Source organism: Polypterus senegalus, chromosome 15 (genome assembly GCF_016835505.1).
Source record: "Polypterus senegalus isolate Bchr_013 chromosome 15, ASM1683550v1, whole genome shotgun sequence".
Lineage (NCBI taxonomy): Eukaryota > Metazoa > Chordata > Cladistia > Polypteriformes > Polypteridae > Polypterus > Polypterus senegalus.
The window spans coordinates 72,881,821-72,907,738 of NC_053168.1; the positions used below are offsets into that span (position 1 = coordinate 72,881,821).

Here is a 25,918-nt window from a genome sequence, read left to right on the forward strand (position 1 = left end):
AAACAGCGAGGAAATCAGCTTTGACAGAAGCAAAAAGTCGATTCCACACCTGCTAGCATCTCTACTGGCTGAGCCACCTGTAAGATGAACTTGGGAGACGAAGTAGAGAAGACACACTGAGATTGAGAAGGAGACAGAAAAGAGCAAATTACTGCAAGGTTTAATTCTGTTTTTTTAATCATTTGGATAATTTATTGAATGACTTTTAAACTAATTGGAAAAGCACCTGTTTTTATGAATCATTTATTGTCTGCACTGCATGTTTTACACTTTTGTTGGATTGAATAAATGCCCTGCAGTATTTTGCATTACCTCTTACCTGTGTGTGTCCTCATTTGCCCGGTTCATGCTTGGATATGTTATCGAGGTTGAAACCAACCTGGACCTTCAAACCTACATGGTACAAAAGATCCCACTTCACATGACTACTGCATTCCATAGTATCATCACACCAAGATCTTACGAGGGTTCTGCTTAAATGATAAGTTCAGTATTTTTCAAGTCAAAGTTATTTCTTCACATTCGTGGTATATAATAATTTGCCCCCTGAAATTGTGTCCTAAAGTGAAGTATGTCTTTATAAAATTTGAAATATAACTAGCCTACTGTTATGTTTCATAATGGCGGTGAAGGACATTCGGGTTCCATTTTTCAAACCAAAAGTGTTATCAAGTATTGATCTTTGTCTTGAGACAGCACACATATTGCAAAATATTACATTCATGTAATTTTAGGAAGGAACAAAACAAAATTGTGAGGCTCAGACATTTTTACAAAGATCGACTGTGCGAGTCGTTTCGCTGCTCATCTTTCTCCGCAGCTCTCTTCAGGGCAAAGGCTGTGGGTTCACCTTGAAGAATTGTTGAGATGCGCTGTTATTGACATTATTGAATGTTGATGACCATATGTGAACTGCTGTCTCTGTTCTGTGGAGAACTACATAAAAATAACTGAAAGTCACACCTTCACTCACAGTCTTTCACTATATGGAAGCTTATTCTCACAAAAAAATGATTGCATTGTTTTGCAAACATATTGTCTAATGCTACTGCTACCATCATGCATATGTGTTCTACAGTACAGTGGTCTAGTGAGAGATAAGTTAAGCATGCTCATAATTTGCAATCAAGTGACAAGAACTGATAGGCATGAATTTGCTTTTAGCTGAAGTTTAGTATGTTTTGTATAGGTGCTTTAGCATAGGCAGAGTGGTAGTGCAAAGCTGTCATTCTTGCATCACACCATTCGAGTCAGCATGGAGTTTGCACTTTCTCTCCATGACTGATTTGTATTAGTGAGTGTACTCACTCAGAAATGTTGTCATCAGTTCTTTAATTATCATAAACTCAAAAAGAGTGAAATTCTATAATTGGTTTGTGATGCCTCAGTCTGTTTTATCATGGCTTACTGTACTCTGCCTTTTTCTTTTTCTCACTTATTTTTTAATTGTACATGCACATGATACGCCACAGAAAGTAATGTTGATTGTTGTTTGGCCGTGTGAACGTACCCAGAATTAGTATCAACAAACAAGTGGTTTAGCTCTTTAAAAACTCTAAGGCTTTCATAACAAATACAATGCAAACAGTGTAAAGAGTTCAGTTTTAGATTAATTGTTATGTGTACAAATTATGATGAAACTCTTATGCGGGGCTTTCATTCCAATGCTTCCACTCGGCGAGAATCTCCCTCTGCAGGCTATGCAAAATAATACAGAAAGTAATTGTCAGAAGTAGGCACAGTTTAAAAAAAAAAGAGCAGTCTAGATGTTTTTTAAAATGTATAAAAAATTTGTCACTTGAGATCACAATTTCATGTGGAAAATTAATATACAGGTGGCACAGTGGGTAGCGCTGCTGCCTCGCAGTTGGGTGACCTGGGTTCGCTTTCCAAGTCCTCCCTCAGTGGAGATTGCATGTTCTCCCTGTGTTTGCGTGGGTTTCCTCTAGGTGCTCCGCTTTCCTCCCACAGTCCAAAGGTGCATTGACGATCCTAAATTGTCCCTAGTGTATATGTGTGTGTGTGTGCCCTGCGGTGGGCTGGCACCCTGCCCAGGGTTTGTTTCCTGTCTTGTGCTCTGTGTTGGTTAGAAATTGGCTCCATCAGACCCCCGTGACCCTGTAGTTAGGATATAGCGGGTTGGATAATGGATGGATGGATGGAAATTAATATACACCATGATTGTGAAGAAATAACTTCAATATGAAAAATACCAAACATATCTTTTAACTGACTATATTTAGGAGTAACAGTTCAGTGTCATGAGCCCTGCTAAATGTATGAATGGCCTTTATTTTCCTTTCACTCCCTAGCTCAAGAGAAAACTGTACATCCAGTACTGGAATCATAAGCATACACAAAGGGGATTCCATACTCTAGTAGTCCACTCCCATTAGAAAAATATTGGATACATCTCCTCCCTAGACAAATTCTCAGAATGCCTTCTTTAAAATGTCCATTATGTTACTTATTACAAAATGAATCCTGTGTTTTTTCCTTGCTTATACTTTCACCCCCATCTTACATACATACATAAGCAGGTCTATGTTATTATACTTCAGTTATCACTCATGATGTCAAGTATTATTGTGAGAAAAAAGACCAGGGGCCTCATGTATAATGCCGTGTGTAGAACTCACACTATAACATGGCGTAAGCACAAAAGCGGGAATGTGCGTACGCACAGAAAAATCCAGATGCAGGAATCTGTGCATATGCAAACTTCCACGTTCCTCCACTACATAAATCCCGATCAGTGTGAAAGTAACGCACGTGCACGCGCCTGCTGTCCCACCCAAACTCCTCCCAGAATTAAGCCTCTTTGAATATGTAAAACAATATAAATAGCCCTTCTGTGTTCTGTGTTCTGTGAAAAGACAATGGCAAAACCACAAGGAAAAATAGAACAATTTCAGTGAATACCAAGTGGAGGCAAGGAAAAACATAATATTTGTTGGTTTAAACAGTGGTATAAACAAGAAGAGGAAGCTGATCGAGTGACATAGCGTGTTGGAGAATCTCGAAAGCTCAAGTTCACAAAGTTGTACAGTGCCCGAAATAAAAAAGAAGTCGCATATCAAAGTCGCCGTGAAAAGGCGAGTCGTAGTCCACCGTCTGAGTGTCATATGAAAGCTTATTAAGGTACAGAGAAACAAAAATAGGCACACAGTGGGGAAAAAGCATGAAATGTCAACTTAAATCTCAAAATTTCCACTTTAATCACGTAGTTTATTTTGTCATTAAAGTAGAACATCATAAACTTCATCTTAAAATCATTTATTTACTAGTTTCTCAAATCCCATCGTAACTAAAGTAGTACGTTAAATGCTTTGTTTTGTATTTGATCTTCTATGTGCTCTATGTGTGTGAATCACTACATGTTTCTTCTTCGTGCTTTCTCTTCCTCCGACAGGACATAGAATCCATTTCATTCGTGATATTACAGCTCTCTGAATAACTAAAATACCGAGATGTATATGTGATATCATTTTCATGATGATAGAAGTTAAAGCATGTTATTAAACATGGGAACACAGTGGCACAGTGATTGTGCGCGACCTTCGATGAAATCATTTATTGCAGCAGTACTGTCTTTTTCAAACATACTAACTTCCAATTCCTGTCCTTCCTTTTCTTTCTCCAAATACCCAATCACCACACAATCAGCTCTGTAATAGACATTAAGCCATCTGTAAGTTTATAACGGCGATTCTTTGAAACTTTTAAGGAATATTGAAATATCTTCGTAGAACTTGTTTAATTATTCTATCCTTCACGCCAGTCCCAGTGAAGCATACAGTGCGAGGCAGGAACAATCCATGAACGGAGCGCCAGATCCTTGCTAGTGTAGCGAAACCATGTCCTTTAATTATTAACAATACAGATTATTTAAATAAAGTTAAAGCTTTATCTGTATAATATAATAAGCATATTTTGCTGCATTTCATCTTAAAAATGATATTGTCATCATATGTAAATACGTGTTTTATAAAATGGCTCAGGTTGTGCAATATTATAACTGTATCACAAGTTTACAGTGAGGTAATTGTACTTATAAGTACAAACAGTTCTACAAGGAGCAGTTGATGGACTGATTGATTGCGTTTAGAGCTCTTGGGATGAAACTCATACTGAACCGCAAGGTTCGTACAGGAAAGGTTTGAAGCGTTTGTCATGTGACAATTTCATGTGGAAAATTAATATACAGGTGGCACAGTGGGTAGCGCCGCTGCCTCGCAGTTAGGGGACCTGGGTTCGCTTCCCGGGTCCTCCCTGCATGGAGTTTGAATGTTCTCCCTGTGTCTGCGTGGGTTTCCTCTAGGTGCTCTGGTTTCCTCCCACAGTCCAAAGACATGCAGGTTAGGTGCATTGGCAATTCTAAATTGTCCGTAATGTTTGTGCATGCCATGCGGTGGGCTGGCCCCCTGCCTGGGGTTTGTTTCCTGCCTTGTGCCCTGTGTTGGCTGGGATTGGCTTCAGTGTCCCTGTAGATAGGATATAGCGAGATGAATGGATTTTGACAAGTCCTGCCCTCCTCTCAAACATTTACAACCACGTCCATGGTCCAATCACTTCTCATTCATGTAAATGCTATTGTCAGACACAGTTTCTGCGCTCTCAGCTCCAAGCAGGGTCAGAAATAAAAGACAAAGAACACTGTAAAGAGGTTCAAAAATGAAAAAAAAAACTTGAAAGTCTCAAACAACTGATAGTAAAGATCACATTAGTGATAACAAACAGAAATTTTTACTCGGTGAAATAACAGAACAGCAAAAAGAGATTGAATATATGGACATAGGTGATATGACAGAAGTATATAGATATTGTTCGGCTTTAAACTTTAAGTCGAAGACTTGTAGATTGTCTACTTTGTGTTGCCATCAGGGGAAAGTAGTGTTGATTCCCAATGAAGAGGCCTATCTGCGAGAATTAAAAGATTTGTTGATTGGTGAAAGTGAAATCTACATACGCAAGCTGCAGAGATGCGAAGTGGGCGGCGTGTAGCGCAGGCCAGGGGGTTAGCAAGCAAAGCGAGCAGGGGGAAAAACCCCTTAGTAACTAACAAAAACAGGATTTTTGTATCCCCTGAGAAATAACCTGAAAGTGCAGTCACAGCCAAATTTATATGTAGAGCCATGTGACGTCACAAGCATGATAATGCAGTCACATAACAAGTAGCAAGGCATTGCATAAATATTGAAGACAAAGACTTCACTCCAAGGAAAAAGGCAAAAGAAAGATAAGATAGATAGATAGATAGATACTTTACTAATCCCAAGGGGAAATTCACATACTCCAGCAGCAGCATACATAAAGAACAGTATTAAATTAAAGAGTGATAACAATGCAGGTATAACAGACAATAACTTTGTGTAATGTTGATTCGCATAGTGTGTGGGAGGAACGATCTCCTCAGTCTGTGAGTGGAGCAGGACAGTGGCAGCAGTCTGTCGCTGAAGCTGGTCCTCTGTCTGGAGATGATCCTGTTCAGTGAATGCAGTGGATTCTCCATGATTGACAGGAGCCTGCTCAGTGCCCATCCCTCTGTTACGGATGTCAAACTGTCCAGCTCCGTGCCTACAATAGAGCCTGCCTTCCTCACCAGTTTGTCCAGGCGTGAGGCGTCCCTCTTCTTCATGCTGCCTCCCCAGCACACCACTGCGTAGAAGAGGGAGCTCGCCACAACCGTCTGATAGAACATCTACAGCATCTTATTACAGATGTTGAAAGACATCAGCCTTCTAAGGAAATATAGTCGGCTCTGTCCTCTCTTGCACAGAGCATCAGTATTGGCAGTCCAGTCCAATGTATCGTCCAGCTACACTCCCAGGTATTTATAGGTCTGTACCCTCTGCACACAGTCACCTCTGATGATAACAGGGTCCATGAGGGGCCTGGTCCTCCTAAAATCCACCACCAGCTCCTTGGTTTTGCTGGTGTTCAGGTGTAGGTGGTTTGACATTTAACAAAGTCCTTGATTAAAAGATAAAGTTTTTGATTTATTAGTCATCTATGGTGACCAATGCTAGACTACTGCAAACAATATCAAAAACACCCATGAAAAAAATCTCACATTGCTCTTGTCACCTAATATATATATCAAGTCATCCAGTCATAGGCACACAATGTCCCAAATACATGCATTTAAACTAAAATATTGTAATCTAGCCACAGTACCTGTTGAAGACAGGTAATAGAATAATTAAAAATATTTCCTATAACTTGCCCTATGTATTCCTTCAATGACTTTCCTGTGTATTTCTGTGTGTGACAGTCTCACTCCCTCTCTCAAGTGCATTTCTGCTTCTCCGACTCTATTATTATTTTCAAGACACGTGTCTTGCCTACTGTCCACTTTTATACTTGCCATCTCTAAAGGTGACTCTCTCAGCGTGTCTCATACACTTTTACACTTCCTTGTGTATCTCACACTCTCACTTCCTCTTTGGTTGCATCTCCAAAGTTAAACTGACCAATCACACCTAAGCCAAACTGACCAATCAGATTGCTCAGAGGAACTGGACACACTGACCTTAGTGTGAACTCACCTCTGGAAAACACACGCATATAATGGGACAGCCTCACAATCAAAGAGTGCTGGATGGCCTGGCCTCTATCTATTTTGAAATTATATCCTTTTTACTTGTATCTTCTGGTACTTCAACAGTCTTTGTGATGCTGGAAAAAGAAAAAAGAAAAAAAAAAAAAATGGAGTATTTGGTGACTCAAATTGTTTCCAGTGTGAATGAGTGTTGGTGTGTGGCTAAGCATTTCATGTGATTCCCTGCAGCTCCATCCTTGTTTTGTCCCTAAGCTGCCAAGATAACCTCTTGCCTCCCCATGGCTACGAATCACATTCAGTAGGCTTGAAAATGGACAGATTAATGGAATATTATTGAAAGGTGGCTTTGGTTCCCACCTCATTCACTGTTTGTGGATATTTCTTGGTACTCTGGCTTCTTACCAGAGCTGGCTACAGCTCGGCTCTTCTATTAGACAGTCTTTTCAGCATTCTAAAGACCATCAGGTCATGTACCTCCTCCAACAGCAAACATCCTAGGCAGCTGCATAAATGGTTTGTACCATGGGTTCTGTGTTCCTATGCTGCTATCACAGAAATGTGCTTGAGGTAACTTTTTCTACTCCCCATACCTCAGGCCAGCTCTGCCTCACATATCATGCACATGTGCACATTAACTCAAAACTCACATCTCATAATGAGTTAGTGTTCATAGGTAAGTGAGTGTGTCCATTGTAATAAACCTTTCACAATAAAGTACCCACAAAAGGAAAAGGTTTGGGCACCGTCCCCATATATTGTCCGTTGGACAAAAGAAAACGCAAAAAGGACTTTGGTTTTGATCAAAAAGCATGTATAGCAATTGACAACAGTGACAGACAAAGATGGCATTTATATACATGGACAAAATGGAGGACGGAAATGAGTTGGCAGGAGATGACGTCAAAACTGTTGGACAGATATGACGTCATCAAAGGGGGACCGGAAGTGAGGTAATGAAGTGAGTGATGTCATCAGATAGAGCTGGAAGTATCATCATTGCAAGGAGTCGGAAGTATTGTCATCGGGAAGTGACATCTTGGCGGCCATCTTGTATGATTTATTTCTCTTCTTTTTTTCTGATGAGAGAGAGTGAGAGAGGCGTTAGTACCGCACATCAAACCCCCTGTTTTTCACTCACCTTTGGGGCTTGACTGCCTCCTAAGCGCATGTGTGTTACACCATCAAGGGACTTCCATCTCTCACTGGTTTGGTGTCAGTTGGGGTAACAAAGGTCATGTATGCCAGGTTTATTAAAAGGTAAAGTTAGACAAACCAACTTGACAGTTCCACCAATCAGTACGTGTGCAAGTAAGTTGTAAAAACAGGCTTTAGGCATCAAATGTTGGACAGTTTCTGGGACTGGCTTCTGATTTTCACTGAGGTACAATCAAAAATGCAGATTTTGAAAATGAATACTAGGATACATTTCTATGACTATAAAATAATTTAAATTTGTCATTATCTACGTATGCTGCTTTTGTGTCTTTTTGATGCAATAAGACGTCTCCTGAGAATTCTACTTTAAGTATCTCCAATCCAGCTGTCTGAAACATACCTTATGGATCCCGGGAAATGCAAATGGCTGACAGGAGACCTGTTTAATTTTTAAGATAGCTGTCTTGAGCCAAAAGCCTTCATTTACAAGATAGACGTTGATCTATTTGGAAAGGAATACAGAGTAACAGCAGGAAGCAGTAATTATTTTCTATGATAATGGAACATAATCTAACTTTTTAAATTTATTCAGTGTGCTTATTTTTTTAAGAATATCCTCCTGTTAAAACTATAGCATAACAGTATTCTTTTTCTTGTTGTGAAGTTCAATAGTTTTCTTCTGTGGCAACAGGCACCAGTGTTTATTAGTGGTATCCCAATAAAAAAGCCACTGGTTCAAGAAGCCAGGCAGCAGAATTTCCTGTCCTTTGTAAAGCAAGCCAGGATTCAGTCAGTCAGTATATCTGGGCCCAATCCAATAACTATATGATTAGAAATCAAGCCAATGTGGCTACAAACCAAGTGTGGAGTGGAGAACAGCAAGTTTCTCTCCTTCAGCTGAAAACTGTTAGTCGGTATGTGTCATTATACAACAAAAATAAGAAAAGAATTAGAAATTAATTTTGTGTCAGTGATCAAATATCTGCCTGGCAACAGATTAAATGGCACAAAAAGGCAGTGTAAGCACCTATACAGACAAGCGGCATGGGTTCCTACATTATAATACAAAAAATAGGCAGCTTATCAGAATAAAAAAATGTCTCTGCAGATGTTTAAAAAACTTGGCTAGGCTTGGATGCAAAGCTAGAAAGTGAAGCTGTGATAAATAAAACCTGAATAATTCCTTTGTTAAAAAGAGACAAAACAGACCCCCAATATACTTGTGAATTTTTGGGTCCAGTTAATTTTTTTTTTATCATTTAGAGTAAAAAGGGGACAAATAAAATCCACTTTAATAAAAGTGGATGTATGCGTGTCTGTGTATCTGTTTGTCCAGTTGGTAGTATGGTTAGGAAGAAAAATTTAAAAACAGGCAAAGCATGTAGAAGGGGAAAAAAATTAAAAAATGATAATAAAAATATGAAATAAGAGTCTAAAAGTAAGACAATTGATCTTATCTGCCTGTACTGTTGTCCAGAGTTGCAACAGCAGCATGGTGGTGACTTTCCTGCACCCACTTGGGCCACATGAATGAGGTTCATAGCTGTAATACTAATGATTCATAACTTTTCATGGTGGGCAATGGATGAGTGAAAATAACGAAAAATTGATGAGCATGTGAGGAAATCTAAACTCCAACTTGACTAAGTGAGATTTGCTAAACTGAGCCAAGACAGTATTGACCACTGTCACATTTTCCCAGAAAAACACTTTGGCTATAACAGCAATCAGTTTAATGAGTAACGTCAAGAGGAAGTGCCAAAAATGGGCAGTTCCAACCAAAGAGGTAAAGGTCACTGCAAGGGGAAAGAGATTGAGTGGGTAGTATTATACCAGATCAAATGGACAACCCAAGTATCAAATATAAAACATGAGGTCTATGTTGTGTAGTGCTGCGACACAACACCCCATAATTACAACGTGAAAAAAGTTTACTTGAGGTTTTTGCAAATTTTTTAAAAATAAAAAAATTGAGAAATCACATGTTCTGTACATAAGTATTCACAGCCTTTGCCATGAAGCTCAAAATTGAGCTCAGGTGCATCCTGTTTCCCCTGATCATCCTTGAGATGTTTTTGCAGCTTAATTGGAGTCCACCTGTGGTAAATTCAGTTGATTGGACATGATTTGGAATATATAAGGTCTATACAAGGTCCCACAGTTGACAGTTCATGTCAGAGCACAAACCAAACATGAAGTCAAAGGATGTGAGGAAATCTAAACTCCAACATGACTAAGTGAGATTTGCTAAACTGAGCCAAGACAGTATTGACCACTGTCACATTTTCCCAGAAAAACACTTTGGCTATAACAGCAATCAGTTTAATGAATAACGTCAAGAGGAAGTGCCAAAAATGGGCAGTTCCAACCAAAGAGGTAAAGGTCACTGCAAGGGAAAGAGATTGAGTGGGTAGTATTATACCAGATCAAATGGACAACCCAAGTATCAAATATAAAACATGAGGTCTATGTTGTGTAGTGCTGCGAGTAGCTTCAAAAGGAGATAAAGCTGGGTTTAATTGTTAACAGTGGGTTACACATCAGTACCTGTGAAACTGAGAAAAAGGTTATAGGGAACAAATGTTTTATAGGTAATATCTAAGCCATCACATCTTATTTTATACGAGGTGAGACACAAAAATAACCAGATTCGTAAAAAAGAAAATATTTATTGATGAATTACAGCATTCTAAACATTGTCACCTTCTATATACTTCCCCTCCCGATCTCTACACCGCTCCATACATATCTTCCATTGATTAAAACAATGTTGGAAGTCTTCTTGCTTGAGGCTCTTCAACAAGCTTGCCGTTTCTGTCTTCACTTCATCTATTAAAGAAAAATATGTTTCCTTCAGGTCACTTTTGGTTTTTGGGAACAAGTAAAAATCACAGGGAGCTAAACTGGGTGAATAGGAAGGATGTTCAAGGACAGGAATGTTTTTGTCTGTCAAAAACTGCTTTATGGAAAAAGAGAAAATTTGCGAGAAATTTGATGCTGATTCGCTGTTCGATTTTTTTCACCCGATATTATTGCGGCAACTTGTGTAGCAATTGTTGTGCAAATACTGGCTGGGCTATTCACAGGATATACCTAGCCGGTCGGCAGTTTGAGAGGGCGTTTAGGAGGGGATATAGTTCTATGATTCACATCAGGCCGGCCTCCAGACGGTTTTTTTGGAAAGCACCAAGCCCAGTCCGATTATTTTTGTGTCTCACCTCGTATAGGGCTTTCTAATTTTAAAAGACGAAGGCTACCCTAATTAGTGACACTGTGGTTTAATTTAAGAAATAGATATATTGATTAAATATTATCTAACCAAAACAGCCAAAGGTTTTGAATACTTTCTATTGTAAACTTTTTAGGTAATTAAAATGTGACCAGTAACTCAGTTTAGAAGGGCCTGCATGTTCACCATCTACACATTTTATAGAGTCAAGTCCCTACAAGTTTACATCGGCCACTCCTCTGTCAGAATGAAACTCTGGTGGTTTCCACACCTCTAGTCCCTTTAATCTCTGAAAAATCAATGATGCTAATTACTTTAAAATGAAACAGGTACCCATGCCACTCTCAAATGGAAATGCATAGACGTCTGCATAAACTCATTCACAGATGTTCTTTTCAGAGAGCATATTTGCTTCATATGGACAGTTTTGGTCAAAGCTTTGCTATAAGTATAATAGCACAGGGATATCAAAAATACCTATCACCCCATCAGCAATCAGTTGTACTGTGCCTGTAAAAAGTATTCATCCCTTTGGAAGTTTTCACATTTCATTATTATACATCATTGAATCACAGTGGATTTAATTGGACTATTTTGACACTGATCAACAGAAAAGGATTCTTTAATGTCAAAGTGAAAATAGATCTCTGTAAAGTGGGCTAAATAATTAGAAATTTAAAACACAAAATAATTAATCCAATTTGTATTCAGGCCCTTCAAGTCGGTATTTAGTAGATGCACCTTTAGCAGCCATTCCAGCTTTGAGTCTGTGTGCAGAGGTCTCCATCAGCTTTGCACATCTGGAAACTGCCATATACAGTGCATCCGGAAAGTATTCCTCAGAATTCGACACACAACACCCCATAATGACAATGTGAAAAAAGTTTACTTGAGGTTTTTGCAAATTTTTTAAAAATAAAAAAATTGAGAAATCACATGTTCTGTACATAAGTATTCACAGCCTTTGCCATGAAGCTCAAAATTGAGCTCAGGTGCATCCTGTTTCCCCTGATCATCCTTGAGATGTTTTTGCAGCTTAATTGGAGTCCACCTGTGGTAAATTCAGTTGATTGGACATGATTTTGAATATATAAGGTCTATATAAGGTCCCACAGTTGGCAGTTCATGTCAGAGCACAAACCAAACATGAAGTCAAAGGAATTGACTGTAGACCTCTGAGACAGGATTGTCTCGAGGCACAAATCTGGGGAAGGTTACAGAAAAATGTCTGCTGCTTTGAAGGTCCCAGTGGGCTCCATCATCCATAAGTGGAAGAAGTTCGAAACCACCAGGATTCTTCCTAGAGCTGGCCGGTCATCTAAACTGAGTGATCAGGGGAGCAGGGTCTTAGTCAGGTAGGAGAAGAAGAACCCGATTGTCACTCTGTCAGAGCTCCAGAGGTCCACTGTAGAGAGAGGAGAACCTTCCAGAAGGACAACCATCTCTGCAGCAATACACCAATCAGGCCTGTATGGTAGAGTGGCCAGACAGAAGCCACTCCTTAATAAAAGGCACATGACAGCCCGCCTGGAGTTTGCCAAAAGGCACCTGAAGGGCACTTAGACCATGAGAAACAAAATTCTCTGGTCTGATGAGACAAAGATTGAACACTTTGGTGTGAATGCCAGGCGTCATGTTTGGAGGAAACCAGGCACCGCTCATCACCAGGCCAATACAATCCCTACGGTGATGGCAGCATCATGCTGTGGGGATGTTTTTCAGCGGCAGGAACTGGGAGACTAGTCAGGATAAAGGGAAAGATGACTGAAGCAATGTACAGAGACATCCTGGATGAAAACCTGCTCCAGAGTGCTCTTGACCTCAGACTGGGACAACGGTTCATTTTTCAGCAGGACAATGACCCTAAGCACACAGCCAAGATATCAAAGGAGTGGCTTCAGGAGAACATTGTGAATGTCCATGAGTGGCCCAGCCAGAGCCCAGACTTGAATCCGATTGAACATCTCTGGAGAGATCTTAAAATGGCTGTACACCAACGCTTCCCATCCAACCTGATGGAGCTTGAGAGGTGCTGCAAAAAGAAATGGGCGAAATTGGCCAAGGATAGGAGTGCCAAGCTTGTGGCATCATATTCAAAAAGACTTGAGGCTGTAATTGCTGCCAAAGGTGCATCGACAAAGTATTGAGCAAAGGCTGTGAATACTTATGGCCATGTGATTTCTCAGTTTTTTCATTTTTAATAAATTTGCAAAAACCTCAAGTAAACTTTTTTCACATTGTCATTATGGGGTGTTGTGTGTAGAATTCTGAGGAAAAAAATGAATTTAATCCATTTTGGAATAAGGCTTTAACATAACAAAATGTGGAAAAAGTGATGCACTGTGAATACTTTCCGGATGCACTGTATCTCCATTGTTCTTTGCACAACTGCTAAAGCTCAGGTTGCATGGGCATTGTGAGTAAGCAGCATTTTTTCAAGTCCAAATTCTCAGTTGGACTCTGACTCAGATATTCTAGGGCATTAATACTACTGTTTTTAAGCCATTCCTGTGTAGCTTTGGATTTATGCTTGGATTTGTTGTCTTGATGGAAAACAAATCTTCTCTCATGGTGCAGTTTTCTTGCAGACTGCATCAAGTTTTCCTCCATGTTTTTCCTGTCATTTTACCCATAGAAGTCTTCAATGGCCTGCTCCAGAGTAGCATTCCCACAGCATGATGCATCCATCACTATGCTTCATGGTGGATGATGGTTTTTTCTTTTAATAATGTGTGGTGTTTAACATCCACCAATCATGGCATTTAGTCTGAACATTAGAAAGATTTTAATGATACCAGGTCATTCAGCCCCAACAAAGCTCACCCAAGGCCATAGAACCTTTTTCCTGCAGACTGGGACAAACGCTAGCCAAGATGTCATGTGTGTGTTTTTTAGCAATACTGTACCTTTCTCTTTGTCATTTTCCCGTAAAGCTGTGACTCATGAAACTCCCGGTGAACAGTTGTTGTGTGCACAGTCTCTCCAATCTGTATCACTGTAGCTTGCAACTCCTTCAGAGATATTATTGGTCTCTTGTTGGCCTCCCTTATGTGTGTCTTCTTAATGCATGATTACTTGGGTTTTGTGGATGGCCTGCTCTAGGTAGATTCACAGCTGTGCCATATTCTTCCCATTACTAAATGTTTGATTTAACAGGACTCCAGGGGATATTCAGTGACTTGGATATTTTCTTGTCTCCATTTCTGACTGATTTTTAAGACATCTTTTCACTTAGTTGCTTGTTGTGTTCTTGTGTCTTTATTGTGTGTTTTAGGCCACTTTACAGACTCGCCACAATTTGGACTTTCCATATACAGTGCATTTATACTACAATCACCTGAAACCCCAGACAGTCGATCTCTGTTTAATTAATTATGTGAATTGTAAAAGCCAGTGGGCTGCATAAGTGATGATTTACAGTAGTTATGTCATATTGTTGTACATATGGTTCTAGACCCGACAAAACATTTAACCTCCTTATTAAATAAAAGTGTATTATTCAACAAATGTTAATTTCTATTTGTAAGGCATCAAACATAATCTTATACCTTCATTACCTTCATAGACAGCACGTATTATATAACTTAATCAACAGTAATTTACATTGGAATTAGAAGGCCTTACATAAAGAGCTGGTAGTAGGCAAAGAAGCACAAACACAATAATAAACACATAATGCAGCAAAACTCAGTAATAACACATCCCACAATAAATGAAATTGGGAATATCATGATCATCATTTGGCTGTCCACCAGCAGTCACAAAAAAGATAGTTACTAGTTTGCCTGAACTGAAACTCTTTTTGCTACAGCCAAGCAAAAGGTACAGCACTGGGCTTTGCAGATGCACAATGTACAGTATTACAACTACTGATACTCACAAGCTGCACTCTAAACATCCAGCACTGTAGCAGTTGGTGAGGTGCACCTGACTGATTGAATTGAGGTACATACGATAACATTAAAAATATCGACATTTTCATATAAGCCAAGACCTGTTGCCAGGTCTAAATGCAGCACATAACACAACTATAGAACTAGAGAAAGAGCCAAAAACCTATGAGAACTTCCCTCTCGTTTTGGGCCTCCAGGCCTGGGTGTGAGATGCTCATTCAGGAATCCACATATGAGACTCACAATAACAATGTTATAAAGGTCAGCATTGTCTATATTCTGGTTGTCCAAGACTTTGGATAAAAAGCATACCTTTTGCAGTATTAAGTGGCTTTGTATTGATTAAAAGGCATAGAACATTTTTACATGTGTCTTCAACTTTATTTTGGTATTATGCATTGAGCTATGCTTAGTAATTCTGACTTTGGTATTGACCTTTGTCTAGTGTTGTACTTTGATTTTTATCTTGTCCATCTCCTTATTTGTTAAATACATACATCCTCTGTATGTATGTACAATAGTGGTGTTAAGATTTGTATGGCTGCATGACATTTGTCAGCACAGTCCATGTGGCGTTTGAATGTTCTTTATATGAGTTTTATCCTAGTTTTGTGTTTTTGTCCTACTTCCCAAAGTTATGAATGTTAGGTTAATTGACAGATCTAAACTGGTTTGGTGTATGTGTGAGACTTTGTTGTGAATTTGCACCCTGTCTAGTACTGGTTCCCAGCTTATATTCAAACTTCAATTGGCTAAACAGGTTGAAAACTGGAGGAAGAAATGGCTGTGTGGATATTAACAGTATGTACTATCTTAAGGTGCTTTGCAAGGTTACAGCATAATAAACAGGCATTATCCTTTTAGTCATTTCTGACATTGTCCTGCCAGGCTTTTTAGCCAAAGCTGCAAATAATCCTCCGTCTTGTCCACTTGTGAGCTATTCGGCTGAATAACAGGATATTTTAATAGCAGCAAACTGCTTCTGTCGGTTTTAATACATTGCAGAGTTATGTAAGATTTGGAAAAAAAAGAAAACAAAACAAAACAAAAAAAGTTGCCCCAAGCAGAAACTTTGATTCTTTGAAGTTGCTAACTCTATGCAAATAATTCGATCTTTAAATCTGGTTGCTTTCCAGTGGGGAAAACTTGGTAGCAACATAAACATTTTTATTATAAATTTGTCTGCTTGTTTCTTTGTAGCTGTTGACATTTTCTACCAATTTAACTTATTTTACATGTTTAAGCAGGTTGGTTTATCAAAGGTAAATGTAAAATATTGGAGGAAAAAATAAACAAAGTAAGTAATTCAAAAGAATATGGCTTTGATTAATCTCAAGAAATAACCTAGAGGATACAGCTGCTAGTCTGTATAGGAACTGGTTATAAGACATATAGACATTTTTTTTTCTTCTCTTAAACAAAAATCAAACATGTGTTAAATTTAAAAGGTACATCTGGCCACAACTGAAAACAGAGAACAAGACTTTTTGATTTATGACTCATTATTAAAAGTCTGAAAGTTCTCTCTCTCTCTCTTTTCTTTCCATTTCTGCCTATTCTTGTGAAGCTTAGCAGCTGCTTAATTGGCACTGCTGAATAATGAACCTTAATGAAAGGATGCAAACAGGAGAAAATGATTGCAAATTATTCTTCTTTACATTTTTTTATTATTAATCTTTTGAGTTTTTAGAATTAGGATAGTCACTTTTGAAAATGGCTCATAACCCCCATGGGCTGAAGGAAGCTGAGTCAGAGTGTAAATTTTAAGTGCCAAACTAACATCTAACTAATGTATATTTTATTCTGTGTGGTAAAGTGTCCATTACTGATCACAGCAGACAGCAAATCTACACAGCGGCTGTCTGTCTGTCTGTTTGTGGGTGGATAGTTCTTATATACAGTATACACTCAGCGGGCACTTTATCAGGTACACCTGTTCAACTGCTTGTTAATGCAAAGATCTAATCAGCCAATCACATGGCAGCAACTCATCACATTTAGGCATGTAGATGTTATCAAGATGACCTGAGTATCAGAATGGGGAGGAAAGGGGATTTAAGTGACTTTGAACGTGGCACGGTTGTTGGTGCCAGATGGACTGGTCTGAGTATTTCAGAAAATGCTGATCTACAGGGATCTTCACAGACAACCGTCTCTATGGTTTACAGAGAATGGTCCGAAAAAGGGAAAATATCCAGTGAGCAGCAATTCACTGGTTGAAAATATCTTGTTGATGCCAGAGGTCAGAGGAGAATGACAAGACATATTTCCAACTGATAGAAAAGCAAGTAACCACTCATAACATCCGAAGTATGCAGAGGGGCATCTCTGAATGCACAATACATCAGACCTTGAAGTGGATGGGTTACAGGATCAGGAGACCACACTCCTGTCAGCTAAGAACAGGGAACTGAGGCTACAATTCACACAGACTCTCCAAAATTGGATAATAGAAGATTGGAAAAACATTGTCTGGTCTGATGAGTTTTGATTTCTGCTGTGAGATTCAGATGGCAGGGTCAGAATTTAGTGTTAACAATATGAAAGCATGGATCCGTCCTGCACTGTATCAACGGTTTGGGCTGGATACAATGGTGTAATGGTGTGGAGGATATTTTCTTGGCACACTTTGGGCCCCTTAGTACCAGATGAGCATTGTTTAAATGCCACAGCTAGGGAATCCATTCTCGGAATGAAACTGATGGAATTCCTGGTTGAATGGGAACGGCCAACCTTGCATACATAGAGTATAAAAGTGTAAAGATCAAGTTATAGTTGAAAAAATTATTTGTGCCAAGAAACTTGCCATCACAGAATGATGACAAGAAACTGGATGCATCAGTAAAAGTTGAAATTGGTGGTGTTTCAGAGCAACTGCAAGTGCGGGCGTTGTTTAGAACGAGTGTATCAGTATCTGATGACTGTGCCGCCTACTTCAGTGGAGGTAGAGTGTGCTTTCTCAGCGGCTGGCATACACTGCACGAAGGTGTGCTCTCCCCTGGGCGACAGCACACTTGACGCGTTGTGCTTTCTACGCTCTTATTACTGCAACTAACTAGATACATATCAACATCAACATATTGCAGTAGATTTATTAAAAATAAGTGTCGCTCATTCTAAAACCGTTCACATGTGAGATGCCCGTGCACTGTGTCATTCCCAAATTCCCGGGAATGGATAAACCCATCTGGGAATGGATTCCCTAGCCACAGCCTACCTGAGTATTGTTGCTGACCATGTCCATCCCTTTATGACCGTAGTGTAGTCAGTTTCTGATGGCTATTTCCAGAGGATAACACACAATGTCACAAAGCTCAAATCATCTCAAACTGTTTTTTTCAACATGAGAATGAGTTCATTGTACTCTAATGGCCTACACAGTCACCAGATCTCAATCTAATAGAGCAGCTTTGGGATGTGGTGGAACAAGAGATTCACATCATGGATGTGCAGCCGACCAATCTGCAGCAACTGCAAGATGCTGTCATGTCAGTATGGACCAAAATCCCTGAGAAATGTAACCATCACCTTGTTGAATCTGTTCTGCAAAGAATTACTGCAATTCTGAAAGCAAGAGGGTGACAAACCCGGTAGTAGCAAGGTGTACCTAATAAAGTGGCTGGTGAATGTATATAATAAATCTGCCATTTTTACCCATCATTCTACACTCAGTAACCCATAAGGACTGAGTAAAAACATGTTTTCAGAAAGATTTGCAAATTTAGTAAAAATCAAAAATACTGAAATCTCTTATTCATAGAAGTATTCAGTCCCTTTGCAAAGGCTTTCCAATTCCCTAAGATGTGTCTAGAACATGGTTGCAGTCCACCTGTGGCAAACTGAATTGACTGGACATAGTTTAGAAAGATACTTCTTCTTCTTTCAGCTGCTCTCGTTAGGGGTTGCCACAGCAGATCATCTTCTTCCATATCTTTCTGTCCTCTGCATCTTGTTCTGTTATACATAGTTTACAAAGATACACACCTGTGTAAGTACAGTAAGATCCCACAATTTACACTGCATGTCAGGACAAAAACCAAGCCATGAAGTCCAAAGAGCTCTCCTTAGACCTCTGCGATCAAATTGTAGAGAGGCATAGATCAGAGCATGGGGATAAAACCATTTCTAAAACATTGAGTGTTCCGAGTAGCACAATGGCCTCAAGTTTGCAACCACTCAGGCTCTTCCTAGAGTTGGCCATCCAGCCAAACTGAGTAATGAAGCAAGAAGGGCCATGATGAGGGAGATGACCAATGGTCACCCTAACAGAGCTTCTCTGCTGAGATGGAAGAACCCGTTGGAAGGGCAACCATCTCAGCAGCACTATCAGTCAGACATTTGTTTAACAGTTTACTCCCCCTTTGAGTATGCCAAATGACATTTAAATTTCCCTGAAAGTATGAGAAAAAACAATGCTTTTGTCTGATGAGTCAAAAATGTAACTCTTTGGGCAGAAATCGAAGTACTGATGAAGACAAGGTACTATTCATCAAATACCTAATGCCATCCCTACAGTGAGGCATCATGGTGGGGTGCTACCCAGCAGAAGGGACAGGGAGACTGGTCAGGATTGAAGGAAGGATGAATGTAGCCAAATACTCAAAGGTTCTTAAAAAAAACAAAACAGAGTGCACACAACCTTAGACTCGGACGACGGTTAACCTTTCAGCAAGTTAATGATCCAAAGCAAAGTATCAAGATAACACTGGAATAGCTTAGGGACAAGTCTCTGACTATCTTTGAGTGTGCCAGCCTAAGTCTAGACTTAAACCCCATAGAATATCTCTAGAGACACCTGAAGATGGCAGGGAAAAAAAGCTATATAAATAAAATATATTATTATTATTAAGTTTACAGATGCTTTTCATCCAATCTTTGGACCTTGAGTGCATCTGCCAGGAAGAATGGCATAATTGCCCCATATCCTGTATGCAGAAATTCAGCAAGAAGACTTGAAGCTGTAATTGCTACCAAATGAATTTCTACAAAGTACAGAATTAAAGTCTGAATACTTCTATAATTGAGAGATTTCAGTATTTGATTTTTAATACATTTGCAGACCTTTCTGAAAACAAATTCTCACTTTGTCATTATGGGTTATTGCATGTAGATTTAGCAAGTTGACCTGTTAAAAGTTAAACCTGTAAAGGGGTGTGAATACTATCTGAATTTTATTAAGATTACATATATTAATAAAAGCACAACTGTCTGTTTGTATGTGTCTGTCCGGATACTATGTTTCTGTTATATGCCTTTTGGATTTGGATTCATAAAAGCATTGCCAATGATTGTGATGCACCATCTGTTGGAATAAAAATGCAATGCATTTTAATACTACATACATTACAAAATACATTCCAATACATGGTGCATTGCAAACATTAACACTGAATATGCTGAGGTTTACATTGATTGCTTAGATTTCAACCCTTAAACGGGACGTTCAGCCAGTATATATAAAATCATAGATTTTGCTAATGTCAGTTTTGTATGTTTTCTGCTGTTTTTTTCTCACAAGAGACCAGCTGTTTAGTTAAAAAGTCAAAATCTGTGAGGATGGTACATCCAAGTCAATAGATATCCATTTTAATATATTAATATTTATAGATAAAACACACACACAATAGAAAAACTAAATGCCTCAAAAGCTCAAAAATTCCTTGACAGATTTCATTAAAATTTGGTGATGTTAAAAAAAAAGGAAAACTAACTGACACAAATGTATCGATATTATGGCAGTTTACATGCTTTGTGCTGTGCTGAGAGTGTGCTTTATACAAACTAAGGATGCAACCGATGTGATTTATGGGACACGTGAATAGCATCACTAGCCAACTAGACCGATGAATGAAAATGGAGTGGTGTTCTGAGCAGGAAAAAAAAGATGTGATCATATTGTGAACAGGAAAAAAGAGTTTGGTGAAGCTCATGTAAGGTGCAAAGCTCAATGGTTAAAAAGCTTTGTTTTTGGCTGTTGACAACCAGCTCTCATCTTGGTTTTACGTTCCACACCATCAACCTCCAGTCTCTGGTCACAGCACTGAAAACCAACAACCCCCAAGGCCCCACTCTTTGATTTCGATACTGCAGACTCCAAGGGAGTAATGTTAGTCTTAGATAGTAGCATTTAAGCTTATAATAGGGAAACCACAGAAATGATCTTGTGACATCTGAAGCAACTACTCCATGCTCCTCGCTCTTCACATTAATATGTTAGTGGAACACATAGGGTATTGGCACTTATGTATCTTCACTTCAAGCACTGCTTTGCATCTACATTCACATCTGCAGACTTTAAGTGGGGACTACATACAACTGACGAAAAACATTAAAAAAGAATTTACTATGCTTGAATGAACAACATAAGGAGATAAAACTTTTAAACATTTAATAATGATGATAATACATACTCAAATTTCACATAGAATACACTTTCCAGCAAAACTATGTTTTTCAATCACTATCAACAAAAGCCAAGTCACTAGGAAAAGCAGAAAAAAGCAGGAATTAATCTAATGTGGGAATGTTTTACTCATGGATAATTGTGTGCAGCATGTTCAGGATTAAGCACCTCCAGTGACTCAATAATATTATTACTATCTGATACCTTTATCCAAGGAGGCTTACAACATTTGAGATACTATTGGTGACGTTTCTTTTGTTTTTCTAATTGGTGCACAGCCAGGTGAAGTGACTTGCTTATGGTCACACAGTGTCAGTAGACATCAGGGTTTGAAGTCCTAAATCCAAAGAGTAAACAACTACAGCACACTGCCTGGTAATAAGCCCTTGGTTTAAAAAAATACAAAAACTACAAATATTACATATAGAAAATTGCTTAGTTAGTTATATTGTACCACACACGATTGACCGAGGCACTATAAGGCCAGGTTTATACTTCACGCGATTCGACGCATGCTACAGCGGACGCTCCTGCGTTATACTGTTTATACTGGCGCGCATACTTTATGTAAATCTGGAGGCATCCACCAGGTGGCAGTGCAAGATATTATCACAGTGAGAACAGGTTCGGCTTCTCTGTGTTGTGAATTGCCTGGAACACCCATTAAATTCCGATGACACCTTACCGCAATATCTCTGAAAAGGATGTCTAATGATCAGTCCAGGGATTTGCCCATTCCAGCAAGCATTCGGCATGAGGCAGAAACAATCCCTGGATGAGGCATCAGCCCATTGCAAGGTGAATACAAGCACACACACGCACTGGAGTCATTTTAGTATAACCAAATCTGTGTATCTTTGGAAGGAAACCAGAGCACACTGAGGAAACCCAGCAGGAAAACATGTAAACTCCACACAGGGAATACCAACGACGTGACTCCCTGCAAGACAGCAGCGCTAACACACCACCACCGTGTCACCCCCATGTGTGTAATTATTAACAGTATTCATTATTTAAATGAAATTACCGATTAATCTGTAAAATAGATCATACATACTTCAATGCATTTCATCATGAAAATGATATCAAGTATAAATCTAAGGATTCTAAATGTGCAGAGAGTTGGAATATCATACATTTAATGTGTCCTGTATGGTGACCTACTGGTGTTTGCCGCTGCTTTCAAGTCAGGAGGAAGCCCTAGAAAAAAAGACGGCACAAAAGATGGTATGTGAGACTTTTAAAATGTCATTACAATCGGGAATATGCAACGCTTAAATATGAAAGCACCACGAATGCATCTGTATGTTGGCATTTTGCTTCAAACATTCATCAAACATTGAAGCACCCACACCGATCTCGTAGGATCCGCAAAGCGGCTTTCTGTCACATGTAGATAGTAACCAGAGACTCTGATGTCACATTCCAACTTTTAGCACACTGCGACCCCCACTTTTTGCTGGTACTGCAACTCACGCACGCGTCGCATTCATTTCTGAGGACCTGCTCAGAGGACGCATCAAATGAAACACGTGGTAGCCATGATGCGGGCGCATACGTGTTCTGAGTGTGAAGTATAAACGAGCCCTAAGTGACATCCATTATCTTAAGAAATTTCCCATCCGAGTCGGATAACACACCTAGTTAATTCTGTGCAAGTGAGGGTGTCAAAGTGCAAGTCTGTGAGGGTCATCCTAAATTACTTTAATGGGCTTTTATAATAAAGGAAGTGGAAAAGTAACCAGTACAAAGACGTATATTATTGTGGGACACTATTCACACTATGCACTTGTGTTGGCTGCCTACCAAGTATATTTGGTAGGAGGCATACTAGGCTAATAAATTTGTGTTTCACATTTTTCCAACTGTGTGTTCAGTTTGAATGAACTGGAAAATTTGAGGTTAACATCTTTTAAAACCTGTAATAAAGGCGCTATATTGCGCCGGACCCGGCACAGACTTGACACAGGAGGCATGTATAAAAACAAAGAAACTTTTTCTTCAGTTGGAGGGCACGTCTTCCCCGTAATCCCTCCAGCCACAACACAGTCCCAAGTACAGTAAGCACCACATCAACACTCCTTTTCTCTCTTCCTCCACCACTCCTCCACAAGCTTTGTCCTCCTCCTCCCGACTCTGGCCGCTGAGTGGTGGTCGCTGGCTCCCTTTTGTCAGGCACCCGGAAGTGCTCCAGGTGGTTGGTTGCCGATATCCGGCCGCACTTCCAGGTAAGGTGAAACCAGTGTCCAAAAGGGTCGAGCAGCTCCTGTTGCAGCACCCCCTGGCGGCGCCTACGGAACCCCACAGAGCTGCACAGAACTCCAACCCCCATGAAGCCCTGGGGGAGTCCGAGGCACCGCTGCAACCCATGGAGGCTGCCATCTAGCGTCCGGGGGTGATACTGGGCTTCCCACCCTTGTCCCCCTGGCAGATGTGGTAAAGGGGCATCCCGACCATCTGTCACAAACCCTAAAACAGAGATAGCAATCAAGATGGGCAAAGAAAGCAAATCAAGAAAAGACAATTTCTGTTCATGGACCACTAATTAGTACTGTTTACTAGTAGTGGATATTCATAATTAGCAATTCAAATGACAAATTAAATTTAAAGGCTACAGGAATGTTAAACATTTAAGAAGTCTCTGCATGTCATGTTCTTAGCATATCTTTTTTCATGGAGCATTCAAGACAAACAAATAAACTATAAATCAGATAAATGTAAATTAAAAATTACTTAAGTGATGTCAGTCTGGAAAATTATTTTGAAAAGGGTTCCATTTGAAATGACCTTGGGATACATTTTTTTTTACTTTGTATTTTTAGATATCTTCATTACAGAAATCTTAATATGTGGCCATATATGGCTAAATTTAAATTTTATATATAAACATCTATGTGTGGAAGTGTGCGTATTTGTCTGCCCGGCCTGGAAGTGAGAGGTGGAGTTGGGGTAAGGACTCCACCTCCAAGGAAACAGAAAACTCGCTTAGCCACTAATAACACAAGTAAGGCCAGCATGTCAGCAAAATGAAACCTCGGAAGAAAAACAAAGTTGCTTAGCCATTATCGTCCAAACGGTATCCCTTTTACTTTTCTTTCCACCTCTAATGCACAATTAATGCAAGCACGTTGTGAAAACGAATCCTCCTAGGAGAGAGACGCCCAGAGTAATTCCTTTCATTTACCTGACATCTCTAAATTTCAGTTTTGTTTCTAATGTTTTCAACAATTTCTAGGACCCTGGGCTTTTTACAGCACAGGCTTACACAGCTAGTATAGTATAATTATCTATAGTCGTTTATTTTGGCCATTGTATAACATCATATTAACTCTGTATATCTTTAGATTCAGTCTGACATAGTCTTTTCACTGTAGTGTGCTGTCAACAACTGAGTGTTTGCATTGACTGCAGATGTATGTGTAACACCATTATCTTTCAAAAGCTGTCTGATAAACTGCTAGACATGAGTATCAGTCAGTCTTTGTGTTATTGGCTTTTGAGTGGTAAAGCTAAAGGACAGCTTCTCCACGCCTCTCAGCCTGCTCTTCAGGGTTGTATCTTATCACTAATTCTTTAGTCACTGTACACTAATGACTGCTCTTCAAATGTGGGTTCTATAAGAATGATTCACTTTTCTGTTGACACCATTCTTGTGGGGCTTTTCACAAATTGTGGTAAGTCTGTTTCTAGGAGTGAGTTAAGAAAAGTAGCAAGATAGTGTGGCTTTAATCTGGAATTATATGTGAATAAAACAAAAGAAATGGGCCACCGCTCTTATGTATAGACAGGTTCTATAGATTACTAAGAATTTGAAGTGTTTGTATTCACATCTATTGTGGAAGAAAGTTCTCCTGATGGCTGTTCTGAGACTTTTAGATGTTACAAAACACAGTGAGCCTCTTTAGTAAGACAAGAAAGTCTCCATAACTTTATGACATGGCAACCATGGTCTGTATGATTTCTAAAAATCATTGATTCCTACTCGAGAGAATTTCATTTTGTAGACAGTGGCATGAAATGGCCCCATAATTATTTTTTACATGTGACGTTGCAATTGCAAAATACAAAACACAGTTTTAGCGTTTTTTTTTTTTTTGTTGGGGGTGAAGAGCATAGAATATTGCTTTCCCTTGTTACCACCTACCCGGGACACCAGCTTTTGTAGGGCACTGCCTCCCCCAAGACGCTAGATGGCAGCTCCCCTGGAGTATAGCGGTGCCCCAGATTCCCATAGGGCATCCTGGGTTACTTGGAGTTCGCTATCTCAGCCCTGCTGAGTGCCACTAGAGGCTGCTATTAAAGGACCTGGGGAGTCATGCTTCCCTTATAGCCCATAAGTATTAGGAAGTCATGAGGACGGAAGCCCAGAAGTACTTCCGGGCTGATTAAAGGACTGGGATTCTCCATCGGACCTGGAAGTGCTAACAGGTCACATGGACAGAAGAACAGAAGCACTTCCAGGTCAAGGACAATATGTAGGACTGTTGGGAAACCAGCAAGCAAGCCAGAGTCTGGAGGAGGTGGACAATGCTTGCTGGTAGGTGTGGAGGAGAGATTTAAGATTATTGTGATTAATATTTGTTTGTTTATTGGTGGCTGTGGTGCATACAGGTGCTATTCAAAGAAGAAGAAGCATTAAAATACTGAGTGCTTTTAACCTTTGTCATGTGCGTCTG

General features: G+C 39.5%; 1 protein-coding gene across 3 annotated transcripts in view; it reads left to right on the top strand.

The window, feature by feature from the left end:
- LOC120515667 (trichohyalin-like) overlaps positions 1–25,918 on the top strand; it is a 974,785-nt gene that overhangs the window by 43,880 nt on the left and 904,987 nt on the right. The window lies entirely within an intron of this gene.